General features: G+C 54.5%; 2 protein-coding genes and 1 long non-coding RNA gene across 53 annotated transcripts in view; 1 reads left to right on the forward strand and 2 right to left on the reverse strand.

The window, feature by feature from the left end:
- Positions 1-16,139, forward strand: part of LOC119849376 (zinc finger protein 420-like) — a 3,142,523-nt gene that overhangs the window by 2,535,740 nt on the left and 590,644 nt on the right. The window lies entirely within an intron of this gene.
- The window catches only part of LOC119849403 (zinc finger protein 501-like), a 1,099,011-nt gene that overhangs the window by 380,649 nt on the left and 702,223 nt on the right, over positions 1-16,139 (reverse strand). The gene's annotated exons all lie outside the window — the stretch shown is intronic.
- LOC119849434 lies at positions 8,296-9,966 on the reverse strand. Of its 2 annotated transcripts, none has more exons than XR_005290486.1 (3): positions 9,931-9,966; positions 9,310-9,501; positions 8,296-8,355 (listed from the first exon to the last, which is right to left on the reverse strand). It is a non-coding gene; the product is annotated as an uncharacterized LOC119849434 (long non-coding RNA). The 2 variants fall into 2 exon arrangements; XR_005290487.1 differs by lacking the exon at positions 9,931-9,966 and adding an exon at positions 9,800-9,909.

Below are 16,139 nucleotides of genomic sequence, written 5' to 3' on the forward strand. Positions count from 1 at the left end.
GTCTGCGGCTGGATGTTGCTGGGTAATACAAGGCCCAGGGGCCAGCCTTAGAATAAGGAAAACATTACCCAGGAGCACTTGGCCGAAAGATGCGCTGGGCGAGCTAGCCCGATACCCCGAGGGCACACCGGAGTCCACCCCCAAGCGCCCCAAGGCCGGGGGGCTGAAGACCCAAAGAGCAAGATAACAACAAGCCGTCACTGCAGTGTCATCTGCTTGAGTGACCCTCACTTCAAACGTGAGACCAGCGATTGACCCTCACTTCAAACGTGAGAACAGCGATTGATTGTCACTTCAAACGTGAGAACAGCGTGATGAGGCAAACCCTATAGACCTGTATGAGGATAAATCCCTATGAAGACAGACTCTGAAGACTGAGGACTGTGGGTGCGGTTCAGCAACCAACTTCCAGGAGCATCAGATGTGCCTCTGACAAGCCCGGCTCCCTCCTCGTATCCAGGCCACCTGACCAGTGACTTTGCACGAGGAACTTCTAGGCTGGTAATTATAACTACAACCTTGCAGAACTTGTGCATGAGTGAATGAATGTGCGTGTGAATGAAATGTTATAGCTAGAACTGATTGCTGACTCTGATTCTTTATTCACAAGAAACCGACTTATTGCCTTTTTCATAGATTCATACATATTAAGGTCAGAAGGGACCATTCTGATCATCTAGTCCGACCTCCTGCACAATGCAGGCCACAGACTCTCACCCACCCACTCTTACGAAAAACCTCACCTATGTCTGAGTTATTGAAGTCCTCAAATCATGGTTTAAAGACTTCAAGGAGCAGAGAATCCCCTCAAGTCACCCATGCCCCATGCTACAGAGGAAGGCAAAAAACCCCAGGGCCTCTCCAATCGCCCTGGAGGAAAATTCCTTCCCGACCCCAAATATGGTGATCAGCTAAACCCTGAGCATATGGGCAAGATTCACCAGCCAGACCAGGGGGTTTTTTTGTTTGTTTGTTTGTTTGTTTGTTTTTCCATCAAATGCATCCGATGAAGTGAGCTGTAGCTCACGAAAGCTTATGCTCTAATAAATTTGTTAGTCTCTAAGGTGCCACAAGTCCTCCTTTTCTTTATACCCAGGAAAGAATTTTCTTTAGTAACTCAGATCCCACCCATCTAATATCCCATGACAGGGGATTAGGCCTATTTACCATGAATATTTAAAGCCAATTAATTACCAAAATCCCATTATCCCATCATACCATCTCCTCCATAAATTTATCGAGTTTAATCTTAAAGCCAGATAGATCTTTTGCCCCCACTGCTTCCCTTGGGAGGCTATTCCAAAACTTCACTCCTCTGATGGTTAGAAACCTTCGTCTGATTTCAAGTCTAAACTTCCTGGTGGCCAGTTTATACCCCATTTGTTCTTGTGTCCACATTGGTGCTGAGCTGAAATAATTCCTCTCCCTCTCCTGTATTTATCCTTCTGATATATTTATAGAGAGCAATCATATCTCCCTCAGCTTTCTTTTAGTTAGGCTAAACAAGCCAAGCTCCTTGAGTCTCCTTTTATAAGACAAGTTTTCCATTCCTCGGATCATCCTAGTAGCCCTTCTCTGTACCTGCTCCAGTTTGAATTCATCCTTTTTAAACATGGGAGACCAAACTGCACACAGTATTCCAGGTGAGGTCTCACCAGTGCCTTGTATAACGGTACTAAAACCTCCTTATCCCTACTGGAAATGCCTCTCCTGATGCATCCCATAACCGCATTAGCTTTTTCACAGCCATATCACATTGGCAGCTCATAGTCATCCTATGATCAACCAATACTCCAAGGTCCTTCCCTCTTCCGTTCTTCTAATTGATGCGTCCCCAACTTGTAACTAAAATTCTTGTTATTAATCCCTAAATGCATAACCTTACACTTCTCACTATTAAATTTCATCCTATTACTATTACTCCAGTTTACAAGGTCATCCAGATCCTCCTGTATAATATCCCGATCCTTCTCTGAATTGGCAATACCTCCCAGCTTTGTATCATCTGCAAACTTTATTAGCACACTCCCACTTTTTGTGCCAAGGTCAGTAATAAAAAGATTAAATAAGATTGGTCCCAAAACCGATCCCTGAGGAACTCCACTGGTAACCTCCCTCCAGCCTGACAGTCCGCCTTTCAGTAGGACCCGTTGCAGTCTCCCCTTTAACCAATTCCTTATCCATCTTTCCATGTTCATATTGATCCCCATCTTCCCAATTTAACTAATAATTCCCCATGTGGCACGATATCAAACGCCATACTGAAATCTAGGTAAATTAGATCTACTGCATTTCCTTTGTCTAAAAAATCTGTTACTTTCTCAAAAAAGGAGATCAGGTTCGTTTGGCACATCTACCTTTTGTAAAACCATCTTGTATTTTGTCCCATTTACCCATTGACTTCAATGTCCTTAACTAATTTCTCCTTCAAAATTTTTCCAGGACCTTGCATACTACAGATGTCAAACTAACTGGCCTGTAGTTACCGGATCACTTTTCTTTCCTTTCTTAAAAATAGGAACTATATTAGCCATTCTCCAATCATTAGGTACTACTCCTGAGTTTACAGATTCATTAATAATTCTTGCTAATGGGCTTGTAATTTCATGTGCCAATTCCTTTAATATTCTTGGATAAAGATTAGCTGGGCCCCCCCCGATTTAGTCCCATTAAGCTGTTTGAGTTTCGCTTCTACCTTAGATATGGTAATATCTACCTCCATATCCTCTTTCCATTTGTCATGCTACCATTATCCCTAAGATCCTCTTTAGCCTTATTAAAGACTGAGGCAAAGTATTTGTTTAGATATTGGGCCATGCCTAGATTATCTTTAACCTCCACTCCATCCTCAGTGTTTAGCGGCCCCACTTCTTCTTTCTTAGTTTTCTTCTTATTTATATGGCTATAGAACCTTTTACTATTGGTTTTAATTCCCTTTGCAAGGTCCAACTCAACTCGACGTTTAGCCTGTCTCACTTTATCCCTACATGTTCTGACCTCAAGTAGGTAGCTTTCCTTGCTGATCTCTCCCATCTTCCACTCCCTGTATGCTTTCTTGCTTCTTCTTAATCACCTCTCTAAGATGCTTGCTCATCCGCTTGGTCTACAACTCCTGCCTATGAATTTGTCCCCTTTCTTGGGATGCAGGCTTCCAATAGCTTCTGCAGCTTTGATTTAAAGTAATCCCAGGCCTCCTCTACATTTAGATCCATAAATTCTTCAGTCCAATCCACTTCCCTAACTAATTTCCTTAATTTTTGAAAGTCAGCCCTTTTGAAATCAAAAAACCTAGTTTGCAGATTTATTTTTGTTAATCCTTCCGTTCAGTTTGAACTGAATTAGCTCATGATCACTTGAGCCAAGGTTGTCCCTACAACCATTTCTTCTGTGAGGCCCTCGCTACTCACCAAATTAAATCTAAAATGGCATCCCCCTCTAGTCGGTTCAGCAACTACTTGATGAAGGAATCATCAGCTATCGCATCTAGGAAAATCTGAGCCCTATTATTATTACTAGCACTAGTCCTCCAGTCTATATCTGGGAAGTTAAAGTCTCCCATGATCACGCAGGTTTCCATTAGTATTTACTTCATTAAAACACTTAAAGAGGCTCTATCCATATCCAGCTTAGATCCCGGAGGTCTATAGCACACCCCCAAGCACTATCCCAGGGGAGGCTCTAGTAGTTTTTCTTCCCCAGTGTAATTTTTGCCCAGACGGACTCTGCTTATCCATTGCATCATTCTTATTTCTTTACATTCTATCTCATCATTGATATACAATGCTACTCCACCACCTTACCTTTGCTTCTGTCTTCCTAAACAGCACATACCCTTCAATACCTGTAGGCCAGTCATGACCACTATTCCACATGTTTCTGTTATCCCTATAATATCTGGTTTTCATTCCTGCACCAGTAGCTCTAGTTCCTCCATTTCGTTACCTAGGCTCCTCGCATTGGTGTACAAACTTCTTAATTTTTGCTGTTTTGGCCTCGCTCACATTCGTACCCGATTCAGCACAGTCATTCTACAGCCAATATAAGCTATTAGACTGGTATCCACACCGCCCTTCCTCCTTATGTCCATTCTCCTACCCACGGCTGTATCCTTTCTTACTGTGTCTTCTCCCTCTCAATGCTAAAATCTGCATGCAGATTACCTGAATATCTCCCAACCATCTCCCCCTAATTCCTAGTTTAAAGCTCTCTTTATCAGTTGTGCCAGCCTCCATCCTAGAAGTCTATTTCCTTCCCTACTCAGATGAAGTCCATCCCGAGAGAACTGTCCTCTGTCCGTGAATGCCTCCCCGTGGCCATACATCCCAAAGCCCTCCTTATAGCACCACTGCCTAAGCCATCTGTTGACAGTCATAATCTTGTCAGACCTTTGTTGCCCTCCTCTAGGAACAGGAAGGATCCCACTAAAGATCACCTGAGCCTCAATTTCCGTAAGTGTCTTCCCCAACCTAGCATAGTCTCCCTTAGTACTTTCCAGCGAGAATCTAGCCGTATCATTTGTTCCCACATGAAGGATAATTAGGGGATTCTTTCCCGCTCCCTTTAGGATCCTTTTTCAACCTCAGTCTACATCCCGTATCTTAGCACCCGGAAGGACAGCACACCCTTCTATTCTCTGGATTTGCTCTGGCTACAGGCCTGTCTATTCTTCTCAGTAAAGAGTCCCCGATCACATAGACCTTCCTTTTCCTGATGACAGTGCTATTCCTCAGTCTCTCCCCTGTTCCCTCTCGGCTGCAAGTTCTTTCCATTCCTAATTTTCCCATTGTAATCCTCTTCAACCCATCCTGTATCCTCCTGGGGCTCATATTTGGTGTAGTCTCCCTTGACTCTTCTGCTTTTCCTATAGGACTAACCTCTCTTCTCTTCTTCCTTACCCTTCCACCTTCAACAAGTAACTGCTGAGCCCCTTCTTCATTTTCCAACTCTGCAAACCTGTTCCTAAGCTCTATTTCTCCTTCACTAGCCAGTCTTTTCCTCTGCCTGTTTCTGTAGTCACACGCTTCCACTGACCACTTTCCTCACCCAGCAGACTACCCTCAGAGTTCCCCAGCCCTGCTTCCATCTGTGAGTCTGAGCTTTTCCCTCAGATACCTCAGTCTTTGCTCCATCATCTGCTCAAACCCTCTTTTAAACTCAACCAGACTTTCCACCTGCATCTCCAGACCTCGGATCTTTTCCTCCATCAGCTCGATCAGACAGCATTTCATGCAGACAAAACTCTTATGAGGTTCCCCCTCCAGGATCATGTACATACCACAGCTTCCACATCCAGTCACCTTCAACAAAAAAAACTTTCAAAACAGACTCCAATGAGAGGCTGCTGAATTGGAATTAATTTGCAAACTGGATACAATTAATTTAGGCTGATTAGAGACTGGGAGTGGATGGGTCATACATAAAGTAAAACTATTTCCCCATGTTATTTCTCCCCCCACCTCACCCCACCCCACCTCAGATGTTCTTGTTAACTGCTGGAAATAGCCTACCTTGCTTATCACCATGACAGGTTTTTCCTCCTTTCCCCCCCCTGCTGCTGGTGATGGCTCATCTTAAATGATCACTCTCCTTACAGTGCCTTGCATAATCACAGGTTTCAGAGTAGCAGCCGTGTTAGTCTGTATTCGCAAAAAGAAAAGGAGTACTTGTGGCACCTTAGAGACTAACAAATTTATTAGAGCATAATGAAGTGAGCTGTAGCTCACGAAAGCTTATGCTCTAATAAATTTGTTAGTCTCTAAGGTGCCACAAGTACTCCTTTTCTTTCTCCTTACAGTGTGTATGATAAACCCATTGTTTCATGTTCTCTGTGTGTGTATATCAATCTCCCCTCTGTATTTTCCACCGAATGCATCCGATGAAGTGAGCTGTAGCTCACGAAAGCTTATGCTCTAATAAATTTGTTAGTCTCTAAGGTGCCACAAGTCCTCCTTTTCTTTTTTTTAGTCATCTTTATTGTGTCTTCCATGACATGAGTCACTCCCACTGCGGCCTCTGTGTCTGTCATCGCCTTCCCACCTAAATCCTGTTATTCTGGGAAACACAAACCACACCAAAACACCACCACCCACAGCAAAACCATCCTGCTGGGGTTTATTTTCTTGGTATAACAGGGGCGCTCTACCCTGGCAGGCAGGGCTGGCCCCAGGGCGGCGCTATGGGGCGCTGAGCTGCAGGGAGCGGGGCAGGGGACCGGGGAGAGGAGATGGGGGCTCCGTCCCGGTGCCGCACTGCGGGTCACTCCGCGGCGTTCTCACGCTGCCTCGTTGCGCTGAGACGACGGATGGAGGGAGGAAAGCAGGGCAAGGAGGAGACTAAAACCAAACTTTAGCTCCCGCCCGGCTCTGCATCCAGCCAAGTCCCACCCTCTGCTTCCCTTTCAGCCGCACGGGGCCACGCTCCAGAGGCAGATTCACGGTTTTGCTCCTGCTCTGGAACCCCCGCCCAAGCTAAGTGGATGTCCACCGAGGAGGCCAGAAGCCCCAGTGAAGCAGCGAGGCTGCTTGGACACCAAATTTCCCTGCCCACCAGAAACAGGGAGGGGGGAAATTCTGAGCGACAAGACGCTATCCTGACCCACCTCTAAAAGGAAGTGCGGGACCCACTGAGGCGGAGAAGAAGCCCAGCTTCAAGGGTTACAAGAGGACCTTCCCTCTTATCCCATGGCTGCTTACTTTGCTTCAGAGCCCTTGGTGAGGGATCCTGTCAAAGGCTTTCTGAAAATCTAAGTACGCCATATCCACTGGATCCCCCTTGTCCACATGCTTGTTGACCCCCTGAAAGAATTCTAGTAGATTGGTGAGGTAGGATTTCCCTTTACAAAAACCATGTTGACTCTTCCCCAACAATCGTGTTCATCTCGGTGTCTGATAATTCTGTTCTTTACTAGAGTTTCAACCAGTTGCCCGGTGTGACAAAGTGGATTGTTCTTAATGTTTCCTCATTGACCATCACCTTCCTCCCGCTGGGGGTCCGAGGGGCCTGACCCCAGGAAACTCCACACAGACATATAGGTTGGGGTCAGGAGTGGGAGCTGTCCACCTCCCCACCCATTAGGCTGATGGAGTCTACAGCTTTGGGACCCAGCAAGGGAGCTAGGCACCGGGGCTTTTCCGCAGGGCCCCCTGGTTCAAATCGCCAGCCTGCTCAAAGGCAGTGAGATGGGCATCCACATCCCCCCCCTCCTTAACCAGGGGCAGCAATTTAGTCTCAAGGTTCCCTGTGGAACTGGTCCCCCGGGGTCTATCCCCGCTCACTCCTGGGAGGTCCCCTCTGCCTCTCCGCTCCACCATCGCCAGTTCATGCTGCTGCTGCTTCTGCAGCTCCTTCTCGACCTCTCGCTGTCTCTCACCGTCCTCTCGCTCTCTCGGACTCAGCTCCAATCCCGTCCGTCTCCGATCCCCCGATGGGGAACCCGATCGTGAAGACCCTCATCTGGTCGGGGACAGGAGTCTTGGGGATGCCTGGCTACTACTTCAGCTGCTCCCAGATCCTGCTATAGCCCCATTTGGGGTCAGGAATCTGCTCCTTAGAGTGATCATCCTCCTCCAGCTGCAGGATGAACGGTGCTTTGGGGAACTTTCCGATGTTCAACCCTCTCTTTTTGCACAGGGTTACAATGTCCTTCTTAAGGAGACGGTGACAGGCCCTCACTCCGCTGTCCCCAAGTTGCTGTGGACTCACAGGCCTGTGTGCTCTCAGCTCCCCACGCTGAGAACCCCTAGTGTGCCAGCCCTTCTCAAGGTCACCACCTCTGTGCCAGGGTCGAGCTGCAGACTCCTCCGCCCCTGGGACCGCTGGCTGCAATCCCCAGGGGAACCCTGTTACTGCAAAAGTCCTTCTCTCTCCCAGGGCCAAGCCACAGGCTCCTCCACCCTGAGACTGCTCCCCGCATTCCCCAGGGGGACCCCATTACTGCACAGTTCTTCTCACTGGTCACACACCCCCAGGGGTTAACCGCCCCCCAAAACTGCTCCTCTCTGAACCTTCAGTACGCCTGGTCCTTGTCAATCCCCCAGTCACTTACCGCAGGAAGCGCCATCCACAGGGTGCAGTACATCCCACCGCTGCCACCAGTTGTCACGAAGTCCCCGGGCGATGCTCTGGAACTGCTCCTTGCGAAGCCAGGCAGGACTCAGGGAAGTCTCCTTTCTGTGAGCAGCCTGTCTGCAGGACACACAGCTCACACAACTGCCACCTTCCTGGTCTGACCTTGGAGCATTCAGCATCCTCTGCCTCTCCGGGTGCTTCCCACAGCGAGTCCACCCAGGCGGGGTCCTGGGGAAGCCAGAGGGTCCTGCCCCCCAACTCCGCAGTCAGACATGACTCTCAGCCAGCCTGGAAAACAGAAGGTTTATTAGACAACAGGAACATGGTCTAAACCAGAGTTTGTAGGGGCAGAGAACAGGACCCCTCAGCTGGGTCCATTTTGGGGGCAGTGAGCCAGACAACCCCGTCTGCACTTCACTCCTCATCCCAGCCAGCCCCAAACTGAAACTCTTCCCAGCCCCCCCCGGCTTTGTCCCTGTCCCGGGCCAGGAGGTCGCCGGATTCCTTTGTTCTCCAACCCTTTAGCTCTCACCTTGCAGGGGAAGGGCCAGGCCATCAGTTGCCAGGAGACAGAGTGTCGGCCATTATGTACCTGGCCCTTTGCTCTGCAACAATTACACCCCCTTATCCCACCCCCTAGAGACTTAAGAAATGCCTAGGGGAAACTGAGGCTCCTCTACAGTATTCAAAGGAAACATTAAGAACTGTCCCACTTCATCACACCCGGCACTGAAGTGAGGCTTACCATTGATGGACCTGTCCTCCATGAACTTATCTAGTTCTTTTTTGAATCCTGTTATAGTCTTGGCTTTCACAACGTCCTCTGGCGAGGAGTTCCACAGGTGGACTGTGCTTTGTGTGAAGAAATGCTTCCTTTTGTTTCTTTTTAAAACCTGCTGCCTATTGATTTTCTTGGGTGACCCCTAGTTCTTGTGTGATGAGAAGGAGTAAACAACACTTCCTTATCTACTTTCTCCACACCCTTATCTACTTTCTCCACACATCATGATTTTCTAGACCTCCTCTCATATCCCCCCTTGATCGTCTCTTTTCCAAGCTGAGAAGTCCCACTCTTATTAATCTCTCCTCATCTCCTGGAAGCCATTCCAGACCCCTCATCGTTTTTGCTGCCCGTTCCTGAACCTTTCCCAATTCCAGTATATCTTTTTTGAGACGGGGCAGCACGTCGGGCGCTTTACACTGCTGCGTATGAAACACTTCAGTGTCTGAATTCACACTCACGGTTAGGGCACGGGAGAGTCTGTCCACAGCGCAAACCGGTGGGTTTTCATCACTTCGATGATTCGCTGCTCGGAGCAAAGACCTGCCCGGTTGGAGATCTCTGAGGACCAGAGTTAAGAGCCCCTGTTTTAAACAGCCAGTCAGTGGACGGAACAAGGGACGTATTCCAAATGAAATCATTTTTATGGACAGCTAAGGAAAAAGAAAACCGGTTTAGCAATGCAAGAGTGTGTTCGTTTTGCATCCCACCCCCGGGTGCAGCAAGTGCCCGTTAGAAAAAACTTACAGTCCCGCTATTGGTTGGTGGTATATTATTGCTCAAATGACCTTTACAGCAAGCTAAACCAAAGCCATCAGAATCCAAAAGGAATAAAGGCAAAATAAATTAATTAGAATGCAATCATTCAAGCAAAACCCCACCAAACGATGCCTTAAACGACTGTAAAAAGAGATAAATAATTCAGTGGCCCGTCCTTAACTGGAAGCTAACCCTGCATAGACACTGGGCTACGAGGCCACATATCTTTCAGTATCGAATTTGGTTTCGCAGGTTATTCTTGTGCTTTCTCCTCTGGCCTGGGGCCCCCTCGGCTGTTTCCATCACTTCTTTTGGTGACTCACACTTGAGGCATGACTCAGGATTCACCGGTTTCCCTTAGATGCATCCGATGAAGTGAGCTGTAGCTCACGAAAGCTTATGCTCTAATAAATTTGTTAGTCTCTAAGGTGCCACAAGTACTCCTTTTCTTTTTTTGCGAATACAGACTAACACGGCTGCTACTCTGAAACCGGTTTCCCTTAGATAAGAGAGGCAGATGTCCCGTCTTGCCAAAGGAGTCGGCCTCAACGGTGTCTTATCGAATGCTCGGGCTGCGCAAAAGAACATCCGTTCGGCGAGCGGCCTGAGATCCCCCCACGAGGTTAGAGGAGCTTAGAGGGGAGGAAAGTCCGGACCGCAGGGGAAGGGGTGCAATGGGGCGGGGCCACAGGGGAAGGGGCGGGGCCGTGGCTGGAAAAGGGGCGGGGCGCAGGCCAGGGGTGAAATGGGGGTGGGACCGCAGGTGGAATGGGGGGATCGGGCCATGGTGCTGCCCCCCCACACACACACACTCTGGCTCCAGCCCAGGGGGGAAAGGTGAGAAAATGAACGATCGAGACTGGAACGTTCCGGGCGAAAAGAACGAGAAAGCCTCAAAACGCCACTGGCCAAAGAGTAAACCGAAAAAAAGACACTTTGGGGGGGGGAGAAACTCAGGACCTACAGATAGAAATTTATTCCTTTCTGGCCAAAATAGCGCACCTCTCCAAATACATTTCTGGCAAAAAAGTGGCCCCCAAATGGATTTTGGGGGGGCCAAAACTTCCGGAGAACAGGGCAACTGCCCCCCGCAATCTCTGAGTAAACTGTGCAACCCTCCCCCAAAAAAACCCCTTGAGCCAAAAGAGCAGGAAAAGTGAAAACAAGAGGCGTGCTAAACACAGAGAAAATTTGTGACCAACTCCTCCCCAAAAGTTGTGGCCGAGAAGTGCAGCGTTGCTGGTCCAGCCCCATGCAGCCGGTGTTTTGGGGGCTAGTTTGCCAAACCAGAGCAGTGGGGTCAGACCCCCCCCACCCCCCACCCCCCACGTTGCCCTGGGCGAAGCGTCTGCAGCTTCGGGGGCCCGGGGAGGCGGTGCCGGGAGACGCCGGGGAAGGAAACCCCCTTAACTCAGCCCGTTCCCTGCTGGGGCCGGCGAGGTGTCGGGGGGCCGGGGCGGGAGAGAGGTTGGAGGTGTCTGGCTGGTTGCCCTGATCGCTAGGCAGTGCCCTGCCCAGATTACCGGCTCCGCACAAGCAGGTGTCTGTTTGCTTTGACTCCGGACAAAACAACAGGGAGGAGCTCGGCCCGCCTGGGGGGGGACACACACGTGGGCGCGCGCGCACACACACACACACACACACACACACCACACACACGGCCTGTGGCTTCCTGCAGCCCGGCACCAAGGACCTGGTGCCAGAGGTGGCTTGGCTATGAAAGCCCAGCGCTCAGAGGAGAGGGGGGGTCTAGGAGGGTACACTGGGGGGCAGGGAGCCAGGACTCCTGGGTTCTCTCCCCAACTCGGGAGGGGGGCTGGGAGCAGGACTCCTGGGTTCTCTCCCCAGCTCTGGGAGGGGAGCGGGTCTGGTGGTTAGAGCAGGGGGGCTGGGAGCCAGGATGCCTGGGTTCCCTCCCCAGCTCTGGGAGGGGAGTGGGCTAGTGGTTAGAGCAGGAGGGAGCCCTCGGTCAAGTCTTCTCTCTCCAGTGTTTACTCTGTGACCCGGGCAAAAACACAAAATCCCCCTGATCCAAGTCGGGGGAGGGGGGGGATGGCCGAATCCGAGCGACATGGTCAACTGGACGCGAGCGCAACAACTGCTGGCCTTGGGGGCGCCTTGGCCCCCGGCTCCCTCCGGCTGTCTCTGGTGCAGGTCGCAGCCCCGACTGCGTCCGGGTTTGGGGTAACAGCAGGAAAAGCCCCCCTCCCCCTGCAGAATCACCCAGCCAGCCCCCCCACCTGAATTCAATGACTCCCGCCTAGCCCCCGCGTCCCTCAGCAGTGGGCCCTCTTTGGAGGGTCCTGCAGCCGGACGCCAGCGTCTACCCCCGCCCCGCAAGAATGGGGTACAACTGACGGGGTCTGGATCCTGGTCCCTTAAAGGGAGAGCCCTGTTCCGTCCCGCAGCTCTGAATTCTCCGCGGGACCTTTTCCCTTGCCAGGCCCTTTCCTGAGCACTTTGTTCACCGCGACTTCCTGGGCTGGGCTCTCCCGGCTTCCTAATGGGCCAGGATTTCCTGTTCCACTGTAGAAACATGGGGGGGGGGGCTCACCAGTAGGAGCCGGGAGGGGATTTTTCTCTCCGGATCAGGCCCTGGGGGGCGACCACGGCTGGGCTCCTGCGTCCGGTTCTGGGCCCCGCAGTTCCACGCAGGGAAGGGAAACCTTAGCGGGGTGCGGCAACAAGGAGGCCCCTGGGGGTCAGGGAAGATGCATCGCAGCGAGGCACGGACAGATCAGCTTTGCGGCCGGAAGAGGGAGAGGGGACGGGAGCCCCGGGTCAAGGACCTGCATGGGGGACACCTCCCGGGTCCCAAAGAGCTCTTGAAACGAGCCGGTGAACGGACACGTTCCGTTGGAATAGGCTGCCATTTCCCCAGCCCTCAGACCAACCTCCGAGGGAAGGGAACCCCATCCCAGGAGAGCACCCCCGACCTCCGCCCCCCGGCCTCACCCGGGCCCTGCCACAAAACGCTGGATTTCCACCTGGCCAGTGATGGGTGAAACACCCGTCACGGGCCAAATTCGCCCCCTCGTGTCCGGTTCTGAATGTGTCTAGCGCCGACGGCCAGGGCTCCTGGCCCCCAGCCCCCCTTCTCTAACCTCCCAGCCCCATTCCCTTCCCAGAGCCGGGGACAGAACCCAGGAATCCTGGCTCCCAGCCCCCCTTGCTCTAACCCATCAGCCACCACTCCCTTCCCAGAGCCAGGGAGAAAACCCAGGAGCCGGGCTCCCAGCCCCCTGCTCTAACCCACCAGCCCCCACTCCCTTCCCAGAGCCGGGGAGAGAACCCAGGCGTCCGGGCTCCCAGCCAATGATCTCCAGGAGGCCAGGGTGGAGGAGGGCTCCCCAGGGGGCCGTGCCCCTGTGGGAAGGTGGCTCACCTGCCCTGCTCTCCACAGCGAGCGCCAGGATGGGCCCCTCGAGGATTGCTGCAGAGGCAGAGCTGGGCCCTGATCCTGGTCGTGGGCATCACCCTCAGCTTCAGCCTCTCCGTGCTGTGGAGGCTTCAGAGGTGAGTGATGGGGGCAGGGAGCCAGGACGCCTGGGTTCTCTCCATGGCTCTGGGAGGGGACTGGGGTCCGGGGGGTTAGAGCATGGGGAGCTGGGAGCCAGGACTCCTGGGTCTGTCCCCCCGCTCTGGGAGGGGGCTGGGAGCAGCAGGACTCCTGGGTTCTCTCCCTGGCTCTGGGAAGGGGGCGGGGAGCCAGGACCCATCCTGGGTTCTCTACCCGGCTGGGGAGGGGAGACTGGGTCTAGTGGTTAGAGAGGGGGTCTGGGAGCCAGGACTCCTGGGTCTCTCCCCCGGCTCTGGGGGGGGGGGGGGGCTGGGAGCAGGACTCCCTGGGTTCTCTCCCCGGCTCTTCGAGGGGGGGCTGGGAGCCAGGACTCCTGGGTTCTCTCCTGGTCCCGGGCGGGGAGGGGGGGCTGGGAGCCAGGACTCCTGGGTTCTCTCCCGGCTCTGGGAGGGGAGTGGGGTCTGGTGATCAGAGCAGGGGGGTTGGGAGCCAGGATCATGTTTGGGGGGTGTGTCTAGTGAGTTACGCTCTGAAGCCCTGTCGGCAAAGGCCGGCCACCCCGAGGGTGACGAACATGAGCCTGGCTTCTCCAGACAGGCCGGGGGGAGACCCCTGTGGAAATCAAAGCAGTGAGCTTGGAGGTTTGGGGGTGCTATGTCTCCAGGGGCGCCCCTGTTCCCACGCTTCGTCCCCCAGAAATCCGGGCCATCATGAAACACTCACAGCCCAGCTCTTCCCGAATCCCTCTGCCGGCCTTCAACCCCCCCCCCAGCTCATCGTGAGAAGCGAGCTCCCCGCAGACCCACCGGCTCACAGTGGTAAACGTAAACCTTCCCCCCCACCCACCCCTCGGGTAGCCTGACGGAAAAGATAGGGGAAACTGAGGCATGCCTGGACCCATGACAGAAGTTCTCACTTCCTCACACGGGCGTTTTGGGGATCCTGCTGCCCGGCCGGTACGCAGGTTTCCTTTCTTACACCCCGGGCCTTGATCTTGGGGTTCCCCACGGTGCCGCAAATTCGGTGCCAGGGCTGGGCGCCCAGGGGATGCTGGGGGGCCTCATGCCTGGAGCTATCCTGAGCGGGGCGCGCGGGCTCTGTGGGGGGGCCTGGCACACAAACCCCGCTTTGCCCTCAGGGCAGGGGGCAGCGAGGCACCCGGGTCCCCGGGAAGCATGGACCAGCGGCATTAACCCCCCTCTCTCTGCCCCCTAGCCGGGCATCCCAGCCCGAGATGGAGCCGGCGGGGGGCAAAGGAGCGTGGCGGGATCCCAGACACCGCTGCCGGACCATGGCCCAACACCAGGGAACCCATGTGCGTGGGGAGGACGGGGGGAGGGAGCAGGGGCTTTGGGGGCACTGGCCTCTGAGCGACCACTGAGTTATGGGGGCATGGCAGGAGTGGGATTCAGTGGGGCAGAGGGTGGGCGGGTGAAGAGGGTGGATGGTGGGTGATGGGCTGTTGATGGGGCTGGGGGGGATGTGGGGGAGGGACTGTGGGCTGAGGGAAGAGAAAGGGGTTCACTGAAGGAGCGTGGGGGCAGGGAAGGAGGCAGGGGAGGGATGTGGGGGGATGTGGGGGAGGGGAAGCAGGCGGGTGGGAGGAGGGCTGTGGGGGCGGGCAAGAGACAAGGCGTTTCATGAAGGAGGGTTGGGGCGGGGAAGGGGGTGCGGGGAGGGAAGGAGCGGGGGCTCCTGTGCAGATGGGGGAACAGGCAAGGGGCAGGGGAGGGGGCATGGGGGTGCTGGGGTGCCCTGTGGGGGGGCTCTCTGGCCGTGTGTAACCCTCCCTTCGCCTTTCCCAGCCCCGAGGCCCCGGTGATGGGGGCAGAGCAGTGCCGGGGGGCTGGCGCGGAACTGGGAGCGCGGGGACCCCCCCCGCCAGGTGAGTGGGGCCTGGCGCGTCTCGCTGCCTCGGGCAGCCCCTCCAACCCCCCAAGCGGCGCTGCGGCCTGGGGGTACATTTGCCGGAGGTGACACTCCCGCGGCCCCCGTCCCGTCCCACTGGGGCGGCCCCTGAGACCCCTCCACAGCCGCACCCAGCGGACTCCAGAACGATCACTGCTCGCCACTAAGCCCCAAACAGGCCGCGGCACCAGCCCACGAGCACCCACGGCTCGGCTGGGACCCCCGGAGCCTGCCCTGAGCACGGCCCCCGCAGCCGCTCCGGGAGTAAACGGTGTCAAGCTTCAGCCTCGAGACCGGGGCCGTCCCCGGGAGACCATCCGGTAGCAACGACCGGCGCGTGCCCCTCCGCTCTCCGACCCGGGGTGCCAGTCGCCCTGCTGGCTGGGAGACCGGCCACCCCCCGTCCCAGACGTCCCCCCGAAACGCGCCTCTCTGTCCCTGCCCAGCCCTCCTGCAGAACACGAGCCACGACGCGGCCGGCGTTTATGACGAGAAAAACGACGAGCCCCGACCTGCTTGTCTCAGGGAGCCCCTGACGGGTCCGTCCCGGCGCGACGGGCTCGGCACGGAGGCTTTTCGGAACCGCCCGCAGCCCGACCTGAAGCGGGGTCGAAATAATGAGGCAGCAACGGCCGAACCGGTTTCAAGGAAAGGAAAGTCACCAGCTCCACGGACGCCGCCAGCGGACGCGAAGCGCGAAGCCGAGCTCTGCCCCGCGCTCCGAGTCCCCTGTGTCCGCCGGGACGTCTCCCGCAGGCCCCGCGCCGCCCCCCTTCTTGTGCGGGAGGGAGAGAGAAGCTGGGACCCCTGTTCTTGCCGGTCGCCCCTGCTCGCCTTTGGGACTCGTGTTCGGGGGGCAGAGGGTCTGTGTGGACGGGAACTCCCAGCTGGTCCTGTGTCAAGACGCAGATTTTGCACCCAGACCCGCTCTCACCCAGACCATGGGGATGGGCCATTTCGCAGCTGGCTGAAGCGCTGGCTACTCTTTCGTCTCTAGGGAACCGGGTGGTGGCTGGCGTATGCCCTCGGGACGCCCCACAGAGCGCTCCTCTAACTTGCCGTGCCACGTTGCCACCCACCTTTTACCAGGACAATAATGATCAG

The sequence above is a fragment of the Dermochelys coriacea genome, chromosome 28, assembly GCF_009764565.3.
Source record: "Dermochelys coriacea isolate rDerCor1 chromosome 28, rDerCor1.pri.v4, whole genome shotgun sequence".
Lineage (NCBI taxonomy): Eukaryota > Metazoa > Chordata > Testudines > Dermochelyidae > Dermochelys > Dermochelys coriacea.